Source organism: Artibeus jamaicensis, unplaced genomic scaffold (assembly GCF_021234435.1).
Source record: "Artibeus jamaicensis isolate MK-2021 breed Jamaican fruit bat unplaced genomic scaffold, CSHL_Jam_final scaffold_612, whole genome shotgun sequence".
NCBI classification, from domain to species: Eukaryota; Metazoa; Chordata; class Mammalia; order Chiroptera; family Phyllostomidae; genus Artibeus; species Artibeus jamaicensis.
Genome location: NW_026522049.1, coordinates 14795001 through 14815943, shown reverse-complemented (window position 1 = coordinate 14815943; position 20943 = coordinate 14795001). Strand labels below are relative to the sequence as shown.

Here is a 20943-nt window from a genome sequence, read left to right as displayed (position 1 = left end):
TTATTTTCATGCTCTCATATGTTCAATGCTAGAGGAAAAACATCATGTTTAAGTAAACAATGCAACCAATAAAATGAAAGCTATCAATCAAATTAAAATCACCATTTTATTACTTAATTTCAAATCATCTACAGGTACTAAGCCCAATTCTTAAAAGGTAATGGCTCCATCACAAGCACACTCGATTTCAAACATCAAGTACAGTAATTGAAGTTGTAACATTAAAAGGTCACTTTTCTGTGTTCCCAAGGTGGTGCACCATTTCCAGAACTACCACAATATCAGGTTGATGCTGAGAGTGGATGGAGCAAACTCCGATTTCACCTGCCAGCTCCAAATTCCATTTATGATAACGTCGTCAGACGGAGGATGTGTCAGATATTAAACTGATAATAACATACTGCACTTGATCTCAGCCAAAGGCCAAGCATCGATGAAACAGTCACTTTCTAAATAAGTCTTGCTTTATTAGTCACTCTGACGCAAAGTATACTGAAAGATTTCCCCAACGCTAATATCACTGACACCCTTACTACCTTTCACACCTGAAAATAATAAAGATGGGATTTAAGACAACTTTTCAGTAAAATGTACATAGACTGTATCCTTAGGTATTACCTGAAAACTACCAATCACAATAAACGGAAGGCTTCCTTTCTGGCACATAATTTGAAACTTATTTTTATTATGCTATAATAACTTGAAATATTAAACCACACTGCTCTATAATCTGCTTTCAAAAGGTCATTCGTTTAATGTTTTAAGTAGTAGATCTTATCATTTTTAACTTAACATTTTTTAAATGTTCAAATTTCTAAAACCTCATCATTAAAACTTACTTTCACAGCCTGTGCTCATAGGTAACTAAACACTGTATACAGGAGTTGAGCATCTTCGCTCAGCAACCAGTGTTCTTCAATTTGTCTTCATTTTCTACTGAGTTTTCATTTTCCTTGCACTGCACTTTTGCACTTAGTGAAAAAAGATCATACACACCACATTAGGTCAGAATGGTCAAATTTCCATAATTACAAAGAGCAGCAGTCCTCTTCTCCTTAGTCCTCTTTTCCTCTACTGACACCAAGAAGACTCCAGGGGAAGCAGACCTCCCTCCACTTCCTTCAGGATGCTGCGTCATGGGGCACCCCCTGGACAGTCTGAGGTTCAGACCACCACACCTTAGGCCTTCCAAATTGGTCGCACACTACGTTCTGCCTAAGATTTCCACGGGCACCTGCGGGACCCCATGTATAGGCCTGGCACTGGGTCAGCCTGTGACTGGGTCAGCCTGTCCCAGGAGTGCAGCAAAAGAGGGCCACAGCCACGGAGGGCCCGACCGCTCTACCGCACGCTGCTCCCCCCTACCGGCCTGGGACCGCGGCCGGAGGGGGTCAGGGTCCGGCCCCACACCCCGGGCCTCCGGGTGGGAGCACCCCAGCCAACCTGGTGTCCAGGGCCCGTCACGCACCCCGGGCACTCTGTCCCCCCCGCACGCCTGTCCCCAGCCCCCAGGCCCGATGGCCAGCGCTGGCCCACGTGCGCTGGTCGTGGCCCAGGCTGCCGCACCCCGGCGTGGGCTGCGCACAAACGCGGGGGTCTTGGTGGTGGCCTCTCGTCCTGCCTGCCTCCCGGCGTTCCGGGGGTGGGCGCGGGCGCGCCCCCGCCCCGCCCTCCTCCTCCTCCTCCTCCTCCTCCTGAGGCTTCCTGGGCCCGAAAGGCGACCCTGGCGCTCGGTGCGCTCCGCGGGCCTCGCCTGCTGCAGGGGTGGACCGCCAGGCACCTGGCAGGCGGGAGACGCCCGCGAGGACGAGGGGCCCTGGGCTCTTGAGGCTCCCGGCTGCGGCCTCTACCGTCTCGGCCATACCACCCTGAACGCGCCCGATCTCGTCTGATCTGGGAAGCTAAGCAGGGTCGGGAGACCGCCTCGGAATACCGGGTGCTGTAGGCTTTTGCTGGCCTCCCTTTCCTTTCATTTTTCCCGCCCCGCCCCGCCCCCGGGGGCTTCTCAGCCCGCCTGGGCGTGGCCTGCGGACACCCTGCAGGACGCACGTTTGACTTCCTCCCAGCCCCCTGCTCTAGTGCTCTAGGGAAGAGGCCTGAACCCAAGGCCCCACCATCCCCTTCTCCATCACTCACACACACACAGACACACACACCGACACACACACACACACACACACACACACACACACTCACCCCGGCCCCGATGCTCCTCCTCCCTCCCTCTCTGTCTCTTTCTCCGTGTCTCTCTCTCTCTCTCTCTCTCTCTCTCTCTCTCTCTCTCTCCCTCTCCCTCTCTCTGTCTGTGTCTCCGCCTACCCGGCTTCTCCGGAGAGGCTGGAGGCCTCAAGCAGGCCCTGTGGCCGGCCGGTTGGGGTGCGTGTCCCAACCACGGGCCTCAGGGTGGGAGGCGGACCCCGTCCCCCTCCCCAGCTTCCAGTCCCGCCGCCGGCCGCCACTGCCACGGAGGGCCCGGCCGCTCGGCCGCACGCTGCTCCCCCGCACCCCGGCCGGGTGACTAGTGTTCGCCCAGGTCCGCTCCGGCACGCCGGGGGGGCCCCCGAACCCGTGGCCGAGGTGCAGGCAGCCCGGCGCCCTCCGCGTGGTCTCTGCTCTGGCCTCTGGGCGCCCTCCCCAGCGGGTGGGCGCGGGCGTGGGCGTAGGTGCGGGCGTGCGCCCGCGGCCCCGCCCCTCCGGGAGCCGTGAGGCCAGCACGCCTGCCCTGGCCACAGGTGCGCAGGGCCGGGCCTTCGAGTGCTGACCTGGTGGCCCGCCATGCACCTGGGAGGCTGGCTGTGCGCCCGACACCGACAGCCGCCACTGGGCCCAGAGCCGGCCCCCCGCCCCCCTCCCGGTCGGCTGCTCTTGAGGCTCCTGGCGGCCGCCGCCTCCGTCTACGGCCATACCACCCTGAACGCGCCCGATCTCGTCTGATCTCGGAAGCTAAGCAGGGTCGGGCCTGGTTAGTACTTGGATGGGAGACCGCCTGGGAATACCGGGTGCTGTAGGCTTTTCCTCGCCATTTCTTTTCACTTTTTCCGCCCCGCCCCGCCCCGGGCCTTTGCACCAGGCTGGGCCGGCCCTCCCTCGGTCTGTCAGGGCTCAGAGGGTGGACTTCTTTCCGCCTGCCTACCTGCGGACTCCTGGGAGAACCCCTCGCCCCGGGGCGCTCCAGGCGCTCCCTCAGGCCAGCGGCCTCTGCTGGGAGAGTACCGGCCTGGGACCGCGGCCGGAGGGGGTCAGGGTCCGGCCCCACACCCCGGGCCTCCGGGTGGGAGCACCCCAGCCAACCTGGTGTCCAGGGCCCGTCACGCACCCCGGGCACTCTGTTCTCCCCGCACGCCTGTCCCCAGCCCCCAGGCCCGATGGCCAGCGCTGGCCCACGTGCGCTGGTCGTGGCCCAGGCTGCCGCACCCCGGCGTGGGCTGCGCACAAACGCGGGGGTCTTGGTGGTGGCCTCTCGTCCTGCCTCCCGGCGTTCCGGGGGGTGGGCGCGGGCGCGGCCGCGGCCCCGCCCCTCCCTTCTCCTCCTCCTCCTCCTCCTGAGGCTTCCTGGGCCCGAAAGGCGACCCTGGCGCTCGGTGCGCTCCGCGGGCCTCGCCTGCTGCAGGGGTGGACCGCCAGGCACCTGGCAGGCGGGAGACGCCCGCGAGGACGAGGGGCCCTGGGCTTTTGAGGCTCCCGGCTGCGGCCTCTACCGTCTCGGCCATACCACCCTGAACGCGCCCGATCTCGTCTGATCTGGGAAGCTAAGCAGGGTCGGGAGACCGCCTCGGAATACCGGGTGCTGTAGGCTTTTGCTGGCCTCCCTTTCCTTTCATTTTTCCCGCCCCGCCCCGCCCCCGGGGGCTTCTCAGCCCGCCTGGGCGTGGCCTGCGGACACCCTGCAGGACGCACGTTTGACTTCCTCCCAGCCCCCTGCTCTAGTGCTCTAGGGAAGAGGCCTGAACCCAAGGCCCCACCATCCCCTTCTCCATCACTCACACACACACAGACACACACACCGACACACACACACACACACACACACACACACACACTCACCCCGGCCCCGATGCTCCTCCTCCCTCCCTCTCTGTCTCTTTCTCCGTGTCTCTCTCTCTCTCTCTCTCTCTCTCTCTCTCTCTCTCTCTCTCTCCCTCTCCCTCTCTCTCTCTGTGTCTCCGCCTACCCGGCTTCTCCGGAGAGGCTGGAGGCCTCAAGCAGGCCCTGTGGCCGGCCGGTTGGGGTGCGTGTCCCAACCACGGGCCTCAGGGTGGGAGGCGGACCCCGTCCCCCTCCCCAGCTTCCAGTCCCGCCGCCGGCCGCCACTGCCACGGAGGGCCCGGCCGCTCGGCCGCAAGCTGCTCCCCCGCACCCCGGCCGGGTGACTAGTGTTCGCCCAGGTCCGATCCGGCACGCCCGGGGGGCCCCGAATCCGTGGCCGAGGTGCAGGCAGCCCGGCGCCCTCCGCGTGGTCTCTGCTCTGGCCTCTGGGCGCCCTCCCCAGCGGGTGGGCGCGGGCGTGGGCGTAGGTGCGGGCGTGCGCCCGCGGCCCCGCCCCTCCGGGAGCCGTGAGGCCAGCACGCCTGCCCTGGCCACAGGTGCGCAGGGCCGGGCCTTCGAGTGCTGACCTGGTGGCCCGCCATGCACCTGGGAGGCTGGCTGTGCGCCCGACACCGACACCCGCCACTGGGCCCAGAGCCGGCCCCCCGCCCCCCCTCCCGGTCGGCGGCTCTTGAGGCTCCTGGCGGCCGCCGCCACCGTCTACGGCCATACCACCCTGAACGCGCCCGATCTCGTCTGATCTCGGAAGCTAAGCAGGGTCGGGCCTGGTTAGTACTTGGATGGGAGACCGCCTGGGAATACCGGGTGCTGTAGGCTTTTCCTCGCCATTTCTTTTCACTTTTTCCGCCCCGCCCCGCCCCGGGCCTTTGCACCAGGCTGGGCCGGCCCTCCCTCGGTCTGTCAGGGCTCAGAGGGTGGACTTCTTTCCGCCTGCCTACCTGCGGACTCCTGGGAGAACCCCTCGCCCCGGGGCGCTCCAGGCGCTCCCTCAGGCCAGCGGCCTCTGCTGGGAGAGTACCGGCCTGGGACCGCGGCCGGAGGGGGTCAGGGTCCGGCCCCACACCCCGGGCCTCCGGGTGGGAGCACCCCAGCCAACCTGGTGTCCAGGGCCCGTCACGCACCCCGGGCACTCTGTTCTCCCCGCACGCCTGTCCCCAGCCCCCAGGCCCGATGGCCAGCGCTGGCCCACGTGCGCTGGTCGTGGCCCAGGCTGCCGCACCCCGGCGTGGGCTGCGCACAAACGCGGGGGTCTTGGTGGTGGCCTCTCGTCCTGCCTCCCGGCGTTCCGGGGGTGGGCGCGGGCGCGTCCCCGCCCCGCCCTCCTCCTCCTCCTCCTCCTCCTCCTGAGGCTTCCTGGGCCCGAAAGGCGACCCTGGCGCTCGGTGCGCTCCGCGGGCCTCGCCTGCTGCAGGGGTGGACCGCCAGGCACCTGGCAGGCGGGAGACGCCCGCGAGGACGAGGGGCCCTGGGCTTTTGAGGCTCCCGGCTGCGGCCTCTACCGTCTCGGCCATACCACCCTGAACGCGCCCGATCTCGTCTGATCTGGGAAGCTAAGCAGGGTCGGGAGACCGCCTCGGAATACCGGGTGCTGTAGGCTTTTGCTGGCCTCCCTTTCCTTTCATTTTTCCCGCCCCGCCCCGCCCCCGGGGGCTTCTCAGCCCGCCTGGGCGTGGCCTGCGGACACCCTGCAGGACGCACGTTTGACTTCCTCCCAGCCCCCTGCTCTAGTGCTCTAGGGAAGAGGCCTGAACCCAAGGCCCCACCATCCCCTTCTCCATCACTCACACACACACAGACACACACACCGACACACACACACACACACACACTCACACTCACCCCGGCCCCGAAGCTCCTCCTCCCTCCCTCTCTGTCTCTTTCTCCGTGTCTCTCTCTCTCTCTCTCTCTCTCTCTCTCTCTCTCTCCTCCTCTCCCTCTCTCTGTCTGTGTCTCCGCCTACCCGGCTTCTCCGGAGAGGCTGGAGGCCTCAAGCAGGCCCTGTGGCCGGCCGGTTGGGGTGCGTGTCCCAACCACGGGCCTCAGGGTGGGAGGCGGACCCCGTCCCCCTCCCCAGCTTCCAGTCCCGCCGCCGGCCGCCACTGCCACGGAGGGCCCGGCCGCTCGGCCGCACGCTGCTCCCCCGCACCCCGGCCGGGTGACTAGTGTTCGCCCAGGTCCGCTCCGGCACGCCGGGGGGCCCCGAACCCGTGGCCGAGGTGCAGGCAGCCCGGCGCCCTCCGCGTGGTCTCTGCTCTGGCCTCTGGGCGCCCTCCCCAGCGGGTGGGCGCGGGCGTGGGCGTAGGTGCGGGCGTGCGCCCGCGGCCCCGCCCCTCCGGGAGCCGTGAGGCCAGCACGCCTGCCCTGGCCACAGGTGCGCAGGGCCGGGCCTTCGAGTGCTGACCTGGTGGCCCGCCATGCACCTGGGAGGCTGGCTGTGCGCCCGACACCGACACCCGCCACTGGGCCCAGAGCCGGCCCCCCCGCCCCCCTCCCGGTCGGCGGCTCTTGAGGCTCCTGGCGGCCGCCGCCTCCGTCTACGGCCATACCACCCTGAACGCGCCCGATCTCGTCTGATCTCGGAAGCTAAGCAGGGTCGGGCCTGGTTAGTACTTGGATGGGAGACCGCCTGGGAATACCGGGTGCTGTAGGCTTTTCCTCGCCATTTCTTTTCACTTTTTCCGCCCCGCCCCGCCCCGGGCCTTTGCACCAGGCTGGGCCGGCCCTCCCTCGGTCTGTCAGGGCTCAGAGGGTGGACTTCTTTCCGCCTGCCTACCTGCGGACTCCTGGGAGAACCCCTCGCCCCGGGGCGCTCCAGGCGCTCCCTCAGGCCAGCGGCCTCTGCTGGGAGAGTACCGGCCTGGGACCGCGGCCGGAGGGGGTCAGGGTCCGGCCCCACACCCCGGGCCTCCGGGTGGGAGCACCCCAGCCAACCTGGTGTCCAGGGCCCGTCACGCACCCCGGGCACTCTGTTCTCCCCCGCACGCCTGTCCCCAGCCCCCAGGCCCGATGGCCAGCGCTGGCCCACGTGCGCTGGTCGTGGCCCAGGCTGCCGCACCCCGGCGTGGGCTGCGCACAAACGCGGGGGTCTTGGTGGTGGCCTCTCGTCCTGCCTGCCTCCCGGCGTTCCGGGGGTGGGCGCGGGCGCGTCCCCGCCCCGCCCTCCTCCTCCTCCTTCTCGTCCTCCTTCTCCTCCTCCTCCTCCTCCTGAGGCTTCCTGGGCCCGAAAGGCGACCCTGGCGCTCGGTGCGCTCCGCGGGCCTCGCCTGCTGCAGGGGTGGACCGCCAGGCACCTGGCAGGCGGGAGACGCCCGCGAGGACGAGGGGCCCTGGGCTTTTGAGGCTCCCGGCTGCGGCCTCTACCGTCTCGGCCATACCACCCTGAACGCGCCCGATCTCGTCTGATCTGGGAAGCTAAGCAGGGTCGGGAGACCGCCTCGGAATACCGGGTGCTGTAGGCTTTTGCTGGCCTCCCTTTCCTTTCATTTTTCCCGCCCCGCCCCGCCCCCGGGGGCTTCTCAGCCCGCCTGGGCGTGGCCTGCGGACACCCTGCAGGACGCACGTTTGACTTCCTCCCAGCCCCCTGCTCTAGTGCTCTAGGGAAGAGGCCTGAACCCAAGGCCCCACCATCCCCTTCTCCATCACTCACACACACACAGACACACACACCGACACACACACACACACACACACACACACACACACTCACCCCGGCCCCGATGCTCCTCCTCCCTCCCTCTCTGTCTCTTTCTCCGTGTCTCTCTCTCTCTCTCTCTCTCTCTCTCTCTCTCTCTCTCTCCCTCTCCCTCTCTCTCTCTGTGTCTCCGCCTACCCGGCTTCTCCGGAGAGGCTGGAGGCCTCAAGCAGGCCCTGTGGCCGGCCGGTTGGGGTGCGTGTCCCAACCACGGGCCTCAGGGTGGGAGGCGGACCCCGTCCCCCTCCCCAGCTTCCAGTCCCGCCGCCGGCCGCCACTGCCACGGAGGGCCCGGCCGCTCGGCCGCACGCTGCTCCCCGGCACCCCGGCCGGGTGACTAGTGTTCGCCCAGGTCCGCTCCGGCACGCCTGGGGGTCCCCGAACCCGTGGCCGAGGTGCAGGCAGCCCGGCGCCCTCCGCGTGGTCTCTGCTCTGGCCTCTGGGCGCCCTCCCCAGCGGGTGGGCGCGGGCGTGGGCGTAGGTGCGGGCGTGCGCCCGCGGCCCCGCCCCTCCGGGAGCCGTGAGGCCAGCACGCCTGCCCTGGCCACAGGTGCGCAGGGCCGGGCCTTCGAGTGCTGACCTGGTGGCCCGCCATGCACCTGGGAGGCTGGCTGTGCGCCCGACACCGACACCCGCCACTGGGCCCAGAGCCGGCCCCCCCGCCCCCCTCCCGGTCGGCGGCTCTTGAGGCTCCTGGCGGCCGCCGCCACCGTCTACGGCCATACCACCCTGAACGCGCCCGATCTCGTCTGATCTCGGAAGCTAAGCAGGGTCGGGCCTGGTTAGTACTTGGATGGGAGACCGCCTGGGAATACCGGGTGCTGTAGGCTTTTCCTCGCCATTTCTTTTCACTTTTCCGCCCCGCCCCGCCCCGGGCCTTTGCACCAGGCTGGGCCGGCCCTCCCTCGGTCTGTCAGGGCTCAGAGGGTGGACTTCTTTCCGCCTGCCTACCTGCGGACTCCTGGGAGAACCCCTCGCCCCGGGGCGCTCCAGGCGCTCCCTCAGGCCAGCGGCCTCTGCTGGGAGAGTACCGGCCTGGGACCGCGGCCGGAGGGGGTCAGGGTCCGGCCCCACACCCCGGGCCTCCGGGTGGGAGCACCCCAGCCAACCTGGTGTCCAGGGCCCGTCACGCACCCCGGGCACTCTGTTCTCCCCCGCACGCCTGTCCCCAGCCCCCAGGCCCGATGGCCAGCGCTGGCCCACGTGCGCTGGTCGTGGCCCAGGCTGCCGCACCCCGGCGTGGGCTGCGCACAAACGCGGGGGTCTTGGTGGTGGCCTCTCGTCCTGCCTCCCGGCGTTCCGGGGGTGGGCGCGGGCGCGTCCCCGCCCCGCCCTCCTCCTCCTCCTTCTCCTCCTCCTTCTCCTCCTCCTCCTCCTCCTGAGGCTTCCTGGGCCCGAAAGGCGACCCTGGCGCTCGGTGCGCTCCGCGGGCCTCGCCTGCTGCAGGGGTGGACCGCCAGGCACCTGGCAGGCGGGAGACGCCCGCGAGGACGAGGGGCCCTGGGCTTTTGAGGCTCCCGGCTGCGGCCTCTACCGTCTCGGCCATACCACCCTGAACGCGCCCGATCTCGTCTGATCTGGGAAGCTAAGCAGGGTCGGGAGACCGCCTCGGAATACCGGGTGCTGTAGGCTTTTGCTGGCCTCCCTTTCCTTTCATTTTTCCCGCCCCGCCCCGCCCCCGGGGGCTTCTCAGCCCGCCTGGGCGTGGCCTGCGGACACCCTGCAGGACGCACGTTTGACTTCCTCCCAGCCCCCTGCTCTAGTGCTCTAGGGAAGAGGCCTGAACCCAAGGCCCCACCATCCCCTTCTCCATCACTCACACACACACAGACACACACACCGACACACACACACACACACACACACACACACACACTCACCCCGGCCCCGATGCTCCTCCTCCCTCCCTCTCTGTCTCTTTCTCCGTGTCTCTCTCTCTCTCTCTCTCTCTCTCTCTCTCTCTCTCTCTCTCCCTCTCCCTCTCTCTGTCTGTGTCTCCGCCTACCCGGCTTCTCCGGAGAGGCTGGAGGCCTCAAGCAGGCCCTGTGGCCGGCCGGTTGGGGTGCGTGTCCCAACCACGGGCCTCAGGGTGGGAGGCGGACCCCGTCCCCCTCCCCAGCTTCCAGTCCCGCCGCCGGCCGCCACTGCCACGGAGGGCCCGGCCGCTCGGCCGCACGCTGCTCCCCCCGCACCCCGGCCGGGTGACTAGTGTTCGCCCAGGTCCGCTCCGGCACGCCGGGGGGGCCCCGAACCCGTGGCCGAGGTGCAGGCAGCCCGGCGCCCTCCGCGTGGTCTCTGCTCTGGCCTCTGGGCGCCCTCCCCAGCGGGTGGGCGCGGGCGTGGGCGTAGGTGCGGGCGTGCGCCCGCGGCCCCGCCCCTCCGGGAGCCGTGAGGCCAGCACGCCTGCCCTGGCCACAGGTGCGCAGGGCCGGGCCTTCGAGTGCTGACCTGGTGGCCCGCCATGCACCTGGGAGGCTGGCTGTGCGCCCGACACCGACACCCGCCACTGGGCCCAGAGCCGGGCCCCCGCCCCCCTCCCGGTCGGCGGCTCTTGAGGCTCCTGGCGGCCGCCGCCTCCGTCTACGGCCATACCACCCTGAACGCGCCCGATCTCGTCTGATCTCGGAAGCTAAGCAGGGTCGGGCCTGGTTAGTACTTGGATGGGAGACCGCCTGGGAATACCGGGTGCTGTAGGCTTTTCCTCGCCATTTCTTTTCACTTTTTCCGCCCCGCCCCGCCCCGGGCCTTTGCACCAGGCTGGGCCGGCCCTCCCTCGGTCTGTCAGGGCTCAGAGGGTGGACTTCTTTCCGCCTGCCTACCTGCGGACTCCTGGGAGAACCCCTCGCCCCGGGGCGCTCCAGGCGCTCCCTCAGGCCAGCGGCCTCTGCTGGGAGAGTACCGGCCTGGGACCGCGGCCGGAGGGGGTCAGGGTCCGGCCCCACACCCCGGGCCTCCGGGTGGGAGCACCCCAGCCAACCTGGTGTCCAGGGCCCGTCACGCACCCCGGGCACTCTGTTCTCCCCGCACGCCTGTCCCCAGCCCCCAGGCCCGATGGCCAGCGCTGGCCCACGTGCGCTGGTCGTGGCCCAGGCTGCCGCACCCCGGCGTGGGCTGCGCACAAACGCGGGGGTCTTGGTGGTGGCCTCTCGTCCTGCCTCCCGGCGTTCCGGGGGTGGGCGCGGGCGCGGCCCCGGCCCCGCCCCTCCCTCCTTCTCCTCCTCCTCCTCCTCCTGAGGCTTCCTGGGCCCGAAAGGCGACCCTGGCGCTCGGTGCGCTCCGCGGGCCTCGCCTGCTGCAGGGGTGGACCGCCAGGCACCTGGCAGGCGGGAGACGCCCGCGAGGACGAGGGGCCCTGGGCTTTTGAGGCTCCCGGCTGCGGCCTCTACCGTCTCGGCCATACCACCCTGAACGCGCCCGATCTCGTCTGATCTGGGAAGCTAAGCAGGGTCGGGAGACCGCCTCGGAATACCGGGTGCTGTAGGCTTTTGCTGGCCTCCCTTTCCTTTCATTTTTCCCGCCCCGCCCCGCCCCCGGGGGCTTCTCAGCCCGCCTGGGCGTGGCCTGCGGACACCCTGCAGGACGCACGTTTGACTTCCTCCCAGCCCCCTGCTCTAGTGCTCTAGGGAAGAGGCCTGAACCCAAGGCCCCACCATCCCCTTCTCCATCACTCACACACACACAGACACACACACCGACACACACACACACACACACACACACACACACTCACCCCGGCCCCGATGCTCCTCCTCCCTCCCTCTCTGTCTCTTTCTCCGTGTCTCTCTCTCTCTCTCTCTCTCTCTCTCTCTCTCTCTCTCTCTCTCTCCCTCTCCCTCTCTCTGTCTGTGTCTTCGCCTACCCGGCTTCTCCGGAGAGGCTGGAGGCCTCAAGCAGGCCCTGTGGCCGGCCGGTTGGGGTGCGTGTCCCAACCACGGGCCTCAGGGTGGGAGGCGGACCCCGTCCCCCTCCCCAGCTTCCAGTCCCGCCGCCGGCCGCCACTGCCACGGAGGGCCCGGCCGCTCGGCCGCACGCTGCTCCCCCGCACCCCGGCCGGGTGACTAGTGTTCGCCCAGGTCCGCTCCGGCACGCCGGGGGGCCCCGAACCCGTGGCCGAGGTGCAGGCAGCCCGGCGCCCTCCGCGTGGTCTCTGCTCTGGCCTCTGGGCGCCCTCCCCAGCGGGTGGGCGCGGGCGTGGGCGTAGGTGCGGGCGTGCGCCCGCGGCCCCGCCCCTCCGGGAGCCGTGAGGCCAGCACGCCTGCCCTGGCCACAGGTGCGCAGGGCCGGGCCTTCGAGTGCTGACCTGGTGGCCCGCCATGCACCTGGGAGGCTGGCTGTGCGCCCGACACCGACAGCCGCCACTGGGCCCAGAGCCGGCCCCCCGCCCCCCTCCCGGTCGGCTGCTCTTGAGGCTCCTGGCGGCCGCCGCCTCCGTCTACGGCCATACCACCCTGAACGCGCCCGATCTCGTCTGATCTCGGAAGCTAAGCAGGGTCGGGCCTGGTTAGTACTTGGATGGGAGACCGCCTGGGAATACCGGGTGCTGTAGGCTTTTCCTCGCCATTTCTTTTCACTTTTTCCGCCCCGCCCCGCCCCGGGCCTTTGCACCAGGCTGGGCCGGCCCTCCCTCGGTCTGTCAGGGCTCAGAGGGTGGACTTCTTTCCGCCTGCCTACCTGCGGACTCCTGGGAGAACCCCTCGCCCCGGGGCGCTCCAGGCGCTCCCTCAGGCCAGCGGCCTCTGCTGGGAGAGTACCGGCCTGGGACCGCGGCCGGAGGGGGTCAGGGTCCGGCCCCACACCCCGGGCCTCCGGGTGGGAGCACCCCAGCCAACCTGGTGTCCAGGGCCCGTCACGCACCCCGGGCACTCTGTTCTCCCCCGCACGCCTGTCCCCAGCCCCCAGGCCCGATGGCCAGCGCTGGCCCACGTGCGCTGGTCGTGGCCCAGGCTGCCGCACCCCGGCGTGGGCTGCGCACAAACGCGGGGGTCTTGGTGGTGGCCTCTCGTCCTGCCTGCCTCCCGGCGTTCCGGGGGTGGGCGCGGGCGCGTCCCCGCCCCGCCCTCCTCCTCCTCCTCCTCCTCCTCCTGAGGCTTCCTGGGCCCGAAAGGCGACCCTGGCGCTCGGTGCGCTCCGCGGGCCTCGCCTGCTGCAGGGGTGGACCGCCAGGCACCTGGCAGGCGGGAGACGCCCGCGAGGACGAGGGGCCCTGGGCTCTTGAGGCTCCCGGCTGCGGCCTCTACCGTCTCGGCCATACCACCCTGAACGCGCCCGATCTCGTCTGATCTGGGAAGCTAAGCAGGGTCGGGAGACCGCCTCGGAATACCGGGTGCTGTAGGCTTTTGCTGGCCTCCCTTTCCTTTCATTTTTCCCGCCCCGCCCCGCCCCCGGGGGCTTCTCAGCCCGCCTGGGCGTGGCCTGCGGACACCCTGCAGGACGCACGTTTGACTTCCTCCCAGCCCCCTGCTCTAGTGCTCTAGGGAAGAGGCCTGAACCCAAGGCCCCACCATCCCCTTCTCCATCACTCACACACACACAGACACACACACCGACACACACACACACACACACACACACACACTCACACTCACCCCGGCCCCGATGCTCCTCCTCCCTCCCTCTCTGTCTCTTTCTCCGTGTCTCTCTCTCTCTCTCTCTCTCTCTCTCTCTCTCTCTCTCTCTCCCTCTCCCTCTCTCTGTCTGTGTCTCCGCCTACCCGGCTTCCCCGGAGAGGCTGGAGGCCTCAAGCAGGCCCTGTGGCCGGCCGGTTGGGGTGCGTGTCCCAACCACGGGCCTCAGGGTGGGAGGCGGACCCCGTCCCCCTCCCCAGCTTCCAGTCCCGCCGCCGGCCGCCACTGCCACGGAGGGCCCGGCCGCTCGGCCGCACGCTGCTCCCCGGCACCCCGGCCGGGTGACTAGTGTTCGCCCAGGTCCGCTCCGGCACGCCTGGGGGTCCCCGAACCCGTGGCCGAGGTGCAGGCAGCCCGGCGCCCTCCGCGTGGTCTCTGCTCTGGCCTCTGGGCGCCCTCCCCAGCGGGTGGGCGCGGGCGTGGGCGTAGGTGCGGGCGTGCGCCCGCGGCCCCGCCCCTCCGGGAGCCGTGAGGCCAGCACGCCTGCCCTGGCCACAGGTGCGCAGGGCCGGGCCTTCGAGTGCTGACCTGGTGGCCCGCCATGCACCTGGGAGGCTGGCTGTGCGCCCGACACCGACACCCGCCACTGGGCCCAGAGCCGGCCCCCCGCCCCCCCTCCCGGTCGGCTGCTCTTGAGGCTCCTGGCGGCCGCCGCCTCCGTCTACGGCCATACCACCCTGAACGCGCCCGATCTCGTCTGATCTCGGAAGCTAAGCAGGGTCGGGCCTGGTTAGTACTTGGATGGGAGACCGCCTGGGAATACCGGGTGCTGTAGGCTTTTCCTCGCCATTTCTTTTCACTTTTTCCGCCCCGCCCCGCCCCGGGCCTTTGCACCAGGCTGGGCCGGCCCTCCCTCGGTCTGTCAGGGCTCAGAGGGTGGACTTCTTTCCGCCTGCCTACCTGCGGACTCCTGGGAGAACCCCTCGCCCCGGGGCGCTCCAGGCGCTCCCTCAGGCCAGCGGCCTCTGCTGGGAGAGTACCGGCCTGGGACCGCGGCCGGAGGGGGTCAGGGTCCGGCCCCACACCCCGGGCCTCCGGGTGGGAGCACCCCAGCCAACCTGGTGTCCAGGGCCCGTCACGCACCCCGGGCACTCTGTTCTCCCCGCACGCCTGTCCCCAGCCCCCAGGCCCGATGGCCAGCGCTGGCCCACGTGCGCTGGTCGTGGCCCAGGCTGCCGCACCCCGGCGTGGGCTGCGCACAAACGCGGGGGTCTTGGTGGTGGCCTCTCGTCCTGCCTGCCTCCCGGCGTTCCGGGGGTGGGCGCGGGCGCGTCCCCGCCCCGCCCTCCTCCTCCTCCTTCTCCTCCTCCTGAGGCTTCCTGGGCCCGAAAGGCGACCCTGGCGCTCGGTGCGCTCCGCGGGCCTCGCCTGCTGCAGGGGTGGACCGCCAGGCACCTGGCAGGCGGGAGACGCCCGCGAGGACGAGGGGCCCTGGGCTCTTGAGGCTCCCGGCTGCGGCCTCTACCGTCTCGGCCATACCACCCTGAACGCGCCCGATCTCGTCTGATCTGGGAAGCTAAGCAGGGTCGGGAGACCGCCTCGGAATACCGGGTGCTGTAGGCTTTTGCTGGCCTCCCTTTCCTTTCATTTTTCCCGCCCCGCCCCGCCCCCGGGGGCTTCTCAGCCCGCCTGGGCGTGGCCTGCGGACACCCTGCAGGACGCACGTTTGACTTCCTCCCAGCCCCCTGCTCTAGTGCTCTAGGGAAGAGGCCTGAACCCAAGGCCCCACCATCCCCTTCTCCATCACTCACACACACACAGACACACACACCGACACACACACACACACACACACACACACACACACACTCACCCCGGCCCCGATGCTCCTCCTCCCTCCCTCTCTGTCTCTTTCTCCGTGTCTCTCTCTCTCTCTCTCTCTCTCTCTCTCTCTCTCTCTCCCTCTCCCTCTCTCTGTCTGTGTCTCCGCCTACCCGGCTTCTCCGGAGAGGCTGGAGGCCTCAAGCAGGCCCTGTGGCCGGCCGGTTGGGGTGCGTGTCCCAACCACGGGCCTCAGGGTGGGAGGCGGACCCCGTCCCCCTCCCCAGCTTCCAGTCCCGCCGCCGGCCGCCACTGCCACGGAGGGCCCGGCCGCTCGGCCGCACGCTGCTCCCCCGCACCCCGGCCGGGTGACTAGTGTTCGCCCAGGTCCGCTCCGGCACGCCGGGGGGCCCCGAACCCGTGGCCGAGGTGCAGGCAGCCCGGCGCCCTCCGCGTGGTCTCTGCTCTGGCCTCTGGGCGCCCTCCCCAGCGGGTGGGCGCGGGCGTGGGCGTAGGTGCGGGCGTGCGCCCGCGGCCCCGCCCCTCCGGGAGCCGTGAGGCCAGCACGCCTGCCCTGGCCACAGGTGCGCAGGGCCGGGCCTTCGAGTGCTGACCTGGTGGCCCGCCATGCACCTGGGAGGCTGGCTGTGCGCCCGACACCGACACCCGCCACTGGGCCCAGAGCCGGGCCCCCGCCCCCCCTCCCGGTCGGCCGCTCTTGAGGCTCCTGGCGGCCGCCGCCACCGTCTACGGCCATACCACCCTGAACGCGCCCGATCTCGTCTGATCTCGGAAGCTAAGCAGGGTCGGGCCTGGTTAGTACTTGGATGGGAGACCGCCTGGGAATACCGGGTGCTGTAGGCTTTTCCTCGCCATTTCTTTTCACTTTTTCCGCCCCGCCCCGCCCCGGGCCTTTGCACCAGGCTGGGCCGGCCCTCCCTCGGTCTGTCAGGGCTCAGAGGGTGGACTTCTTTCCGCCTGCCTACCTGCGGACTCCTGGGAGAACCCCTCGCCCCGGGGCGCTCCAGGCGCTCCCTCAGGCCAGCGGCCTCTGCTGGGAGAGTACCGGCCTGGGACCGCGGCCGGAGGGGGTCAGGGTCCGGCCCCACACCCCGGGCCTCCGGGTGGGAGCACCCCAGCCAACCTGGTGTCCAGGGCCCGTCACGCACCCCGGGCACTCTGTTCTCCCCCGCACGCCTGTCCCCAGCCCCCAGGCCCGATGGCCAGCGCTGGCCCACGTGCGCTGGTCGTGGCCCAGGCTGCCGCACCCCGGCGTGGGCTGCGCACAAACGCGGGGGTCTTGGTGGTGGCCTCTCGTCCTGCCTCCCGGCGTTCCGGGGGTGGGCGCGGGCGCGTCCCCGCCCCGCCCTCCTCCTCCTCCTCCTCCTCCTCCTGAGGCTTCCTGGGCCCGAAAGGCGACCCTGGCGCTCGGTGCGCTCCGCGGGCCTCGCCTGCTGCAGGGGTGGACCGCCAGGCACCTGGCAGGCGGGAGACGCCCGCGAGGACGAGGGGCCCTGGGCTTTTGAGGCTCCCGGCTGCGGCCTCTACCGTCTCGGCCATACCACCCTGAACGCGCCCGATCTCGTCTGATCTGGGAAGCTAAGCAGGGTCGGGAGACCGCCTCGGAATACCGGGTGCTGTAGGCTTTTGCTGGCCTCCCTTTCCTTTCATTTTTCCCGCCCCGCCCCGCCCCCGGGGGCTTCTCAGCCCGCCTGGGCGTGGCCTGCGGACACCCTGCAGGACGCACGTTTGACTTCCTCCCAGCCCCCTGCTCTAGTGCTCTAGGGAAGAGGCCTGAACCCAAGGCCCCACCATCCCCTTCTCCATCACTCACACACACACAGACACACACACCGACACACACACACACACACACACACACACACACACTCACCCCGGCCCCGATGCTCCTCCTCCCTCCCTCTCTGTCTCTTTCTCCGTGTCTCTCTCTCTCTCTCTCTCTCTCTCTCTCTCTCTCTCCCTCTCCCTCTCTCTGTCTGTGTCTCCGCCTACCCGGCTTCCCCGGAGAGGCTGGAGGCCTCAAGCAGGCCCTGTGGCCGGCCGGTTGGGGTGCGTGTCCCAACCACGGGCCTCAGGGTGGGAGGCGGACCCCGTCCCCCTCCCCAGCTTCCAGTCCCGCCGCCGGCCGCCACTGCCACGGAGGGCCCGGCCGCTCGGCCGCACGCTGCTCCCCCGCACCCCGGCCGGGTGACTAGTGTTCGCCCAGGTCCGCTCCGGCACGCCTGGGGGTCCCCGAACCCGTGGCCGAGGTGCAGGCAGCCCGGCGCCCTCCGCGTGGTCTCTGCTCTGGCCTCTGGGCGCCCTCCCCAGCGGGTGGGCGCGGGCGTGGGCGTAGGTGCGGGCGTGCGCCCGCGGCCCCGCCCCTCCGGGAGCCGTGAGGCCAGCACGCCTGCCCTGGCCACAGGTGCGCAGGGCCGGGCCTTCGAGTGCTGACCTGGTGGCCCGCCATGCACCTGGGAGGCTGGCTGTGCGCCCGACACCGACACCCGCCACTGGGCCCAGAGCCGGCCCCCCGCCCCCCCTCCCGGTCGGCGGCTCTTGAGGCTCCTGGCGGCCGCCGCCTCCGTCTACGGCCATACCACCCTGAACGCGCCCGATCTCGTCTGATCTCGGAAGCTAAGCAGGGTCGGGCCTGGTTAGTACTTGGATGGGAGACCGCCTGGGAATACCGGGTGCTGTAGGCTTTTCCTCGCCATTTCTTTTCACTTTTTCCGCCCCGCCCCGCCCCGGGCCTTTGCACCAGGCTGGGCCGGCCCTCCCTCGGTCTGTCAGGGCTCAGAGGGTGGACTTCTTTCCGCCTGCCTACCTGCGGACTCCTGGGAGAACCCCTCGCCCCGGGGCGCTCCAGGCGCTCCCTCAGGCCAGCGGCCTCTGCTGGGAGAGTACCGGCCTGGGACCGCGGCCGGAGGGGGTCAGGGTCCGGCCCCACACCCCGGGCCTCCGGGTGGGAGCACCCCAGCCAACCTGGTGTCCAGGGCCCGTCACGCACCCCGGGCACTCTGTTCTCCCCGCACGCCTGTCCCCAGCCCCCAGGCCCGATGGCCAGCGCTGGCCCACGTGCGCTGGTCGTGGCCCAGGCTGCCGCACCCCGGCGTGGGCTGCGCACAAACGCGGGGGTCTTGGTGGTGGCCTCTCGTCCTGCCTGCCTCCCGGCGTTCCGGGGGTGGGCGCGGGCGCGTCCCCGCCCCGCCCTCCTCCTCCTCCTTCTCCTCCTCCTTAGGCTTCCTGGGCCCGAAAGGCGACCCTGGCGCTCGGTGCGCTCCGCGGGCCTCGCCTGCTGCAGGGGTGGACCGCCAGGCACCTGGCAGGCGGGAGACGCCCACGAGGACGAGGGGCCCTGGGCTTTTGAGGCTCCCGGCTGCGGCCTCTACCGTCTCGGCCATACCACCCTGAACGCGCCCGATCTCGTCTGATCTGGGAAGCTAAGCAGGGTCGGGAGACCGCCTCGGAATACCGGGTGCTGTAGGCTTTTGCTGGCCTCCCTTTCCTTTCATTTTTCCCGCCCCGCCCCGCCCCCGGGGGCTTCTCAGCCCGCCTGGGCGTGGCCTGCGGACACCCTGCAGGACGCACGTTTGACTTCCTCCCAGCCCCCTGCTCTAGTGCTCTAGGGAAGAGGCCTGAACCCAAGGCCCCACCATCCCCTTCTCCATCACTCACACACACACAGACACACACACCGACACACACACACACACACACACACACACACACACTCACCCCGGCCCCGATGCTCCTCCTCCCTCCCTCTCTGTCTCTTTCTCCGTGTCTCTCTCTCTCTCTCTCTCTCTCTCTCTCTCTCTCTCTCCCCTCTCCCTCTCTCTCTCTGTGTCTTCGCCTACCCGGCTTCTCCGGAGAGGCTGGAGGCCTCAAGCAGGCCCTGTGGCCGGCCGGTTGGGGTGCGTGTCCCAACCACGGGCCTCAGGGTGGGAGGCGGACCCCGTCCCCCTCCCCAGCTTCCAGTCCCGCCGCCGGCCGCCACTGCCACGGAGGGCCCGGCCGCTCGGCCGCACGCTGCTCCCCGGCACCCCGGCCGGGTGACTAGTGTTCGCCCAGGTCCGCTCCGGCACGCCTGGGGGTCCCCGAACCCGTGGCCGAGGTGCAGGCAGCCCGGCGCCCTCCGCGTGGTCTCTGCTCTGGCCTCTGGGCGCCCTCCCCAGCGGGTGGGCGCGGGCGTGGGCGTAGGTGCGGGCGTGCGCCCGCGGCCCCGCCCCTCCGGGAGCCGTGAGGCCAGCACGCCTGCCCTGGCCACAGGTGCGCAGGGCCGGGCCTTCGAGTGCTGACCTGGTGGCCCGCCATGCACCTGGGAGGCTGGCTGTGCGCCCGACACCGACACCCGCCACTGGGCCCAGAGCCGGCCCCCCGCCCCCCTCCCGGTCGGCGGCTCTTGAGGCTCCTGGCGGCCGCCGCCTCCGTCTACGGCCATACCACCCTGAACGCGCCCGATCTCGTCTGATCTCGGAAGCTAAGCAGGGTCGGGCCTGGTTAGTACTTGGATGGGAGACCGCCTGGGAATACCGGGTGCTGTAGGCTTTTCCTCGCCATTTCTTTTCACTTTTTCCGCCCCGCCCCGCCCCGGGCCTTTGCACCAGGCTGGGCCGGCCCTCCCTCGGTCTGTCAGGGCTCAGAGGGTGGACTTCTTTCCGCCTGCCTACCTGCGGACTCCTGGGAGAACCCCTCGCCCCGGGGCGCTCCAGGCGCTCCCTCAGGCCAGCGGCCTCTGCTGGGAGAGTACCGGCCTGGGACCGCGGCCGGAGGGGGTCAGGGTCCGGCCCCACACCCCGGGCCTCCGGGTGGGAGCACCCCAGCCAACCTGGTGTCCAGGGCCCGTCACGCACCCCGGGCACTCTGTTCTCCCCGCACGCCTGTCCCCAGCCCCCCAGGCCCGATGGCCAGCGCTGGCCCACGTGCGCTGGTCGTGGCCCAGGCTGCCGCACCCCGGCGTGGGCTGCGCACAAACGCGGGGGTCTTGGTGGTGGCCTCTCGTCCTGCCTGCCTCCCGGCGTTCCGGGGGTGGGCGCGGGCGCGGCCCCGGCCCCGCCCCGCCCTCCTCCTCCTCCTCCTCCTCCTCAGGCTTCCTGGGCCCGAAAGGCGACCCTGGCGCTCGGTGCGCTCCGCGGGCCTCGCCTGCTGCAGGGGTGGACCGCCAGGCACCTGGCAGGCGGGAGACGCCCGCGAGGACGAGGGGCCCTGGGCTTTTGAGGCTCCCGGCTGCGGCCTCTACCGTCTCGGCCATACCACCCTGAACGCGCCCGATCTCGTCTGATCTGGGAAGCTAAGCAGGGTCGGGAGACCGCCTCGGAATACCGGGTGCTGTAGGCTTTTGCTGGCCTCCCTTTCCTTTCATTTTTCCCGCCCCGCCCCGCCCCCGGGGGCTTCTCAGCCCGCCTGGGCGTGGCCTGCGGACACCCTGCAGGACGCACGTTTGACTTCCTCCCAGCCCCCTGCTCTAGTGCTCTAGGGAAGAGGCCTGAACCCAAGGCCCCACCATCCCCTTCTCCATCACTCACACACACACAGACACACACACCGACACACACACACACACACACACACACACACACACTCACCCCGGCCCCGATGCTCCTCCTCCCTCCCTCTCTGTCTCTTTCTCCGTGTCTCTCTCTCTCTCTCTCTCTCTCTCTCTCTCTCTCTCTCTCTCCTCTCCCTCTCTCTCTCTGTGTCTTCGCCTACCCGGCTTCCCCGGAGAGGCTGGAGGCCTCAAGCAGGCCCTGTGGCCGGCCGGTTGGGGTGCGTGTCCCAACCACGGGCCTCAGGGTGGGAGGCGGACCCCGTCCCCCT

General features: G+C 69.4%; 11 non-coding genes across 11 annotated transcripts; 10 read left to right on the top strand and 1 right to left on the bottom strand.

Moving 5' to 3' along the window:
- Positions 1–248: 248 nt before the first annotated feature.
- On the bottom strand, positions 249–435 carry LOC119046128 (U2 spliceosomal RNA). The gene has a single exon (XR_005081917.2). It is a non-coding gene; the product is annotated as a U2 spliceosomal RNA (small nuclear RNA).
- Positions 436–2892: 2457 nt separating this feature from the next.
- LOC128626475 (5S ribosomal RNA) lies at positions 2893–3011 on the top strand. The gene has a single exon (XR_008390459.1). It is a non-coding gene; the product is annotated as a 5S ribosomal RNA (ribosomal RNA).
- A 1733-nt stretch (positions 3012–4744) lies between these two features.
- Positions 4745–4863, top strand: LOC128626474 (5S ribosomal RNA). The gene has a single exon (XR_008390458.1). It is a non-coding gene; the product is annotated as a 5S ribosomal RNA (ribosomal RNA).
- A 1716-nt stretch (positions 4864–6579) lies between these two features.
- LOC128626473 (5S ribosomal RNA) lies at positions 6580–6698 on the top strand. The gene has a single exon (XR_008390457.1). It is a non-coding gene; the product is annotated as a 5S ribosomal RNA (ribosomal RNA).
- A 1751-nt stretch (positions 6699–8449) lies between these two features.
- Positions 8450–8568, top strand: LOC128626472 (5S ribosomal RNA). The gene has a single exon (XR_008390456.1). It is a non-coding gene; the product is annotated as a 5S ribosomal RNA (ribosomal RNA).
- Positions 8569–10316: 1748 nt separating this feature from the next.
- Positions 10317–10435, top strand: LOC128626471 (5S ribosomal RNA). The gene has a single exon (XR_008390455.1). It is a non-coding gene; the product is annotated as a 5S ribosomal RNA (ribosomal RNA).
- A 1733-nt stretch (positions 10436–12168) lies between these two features.
- Positions 12169–12287, top strand: LOC128626470 (5S ribosomal RNA). The gene has a single exon (XR_008390454.1). It is a non-coding gene; the product is annotated as a 5S ribosomal RNA (ribosomal RNA).
- Positions 12288–14021: 1734 nt separating this feature from the next.
- On the top strand, positions 14022–14140 carry LOC128626469 (5S ribosomal RNA). The gene has a single exon (XR_008390453.1). It is a non-coding gene; the product is annotated as a 5S ribosomal RNA (ribosomal RNA).
- Positions 14141–15868: 1728 nt separating this feature from the next.
- Positions 15869–15987, top strand: LOC128626468 (5S ribosomal RNA). The gene has a single exon (XR_008390452.1). It is a non-coding gene; the product is annotated as a 5S ribosomal RNA (ribosomal RNA).
- Positions 15988–17709: 1722 nt separating this feature from the next.
- Positions 17710–17828, top strand: LOC128626466 (5S ribosomal RNA). The gene has a single exon (XR_008390450.1). It is a non-coding gene; the product is annotated as a 5S ribosomal RNA (ribosomal RNA).
- Positions 17829–19555: 1727 nt separating this feature from the next.
- Positions 19556–19674, top strand: LOC128626465 (5S ribosomal RNA). The gene has a single exon (XR_008390449.1). It is a non-coding gene; the product is annotated as a 5S ribosomal RNA (ribosomal RNA).
- Positions 19675–20943: the final 1269 nt, after the last annotated feature.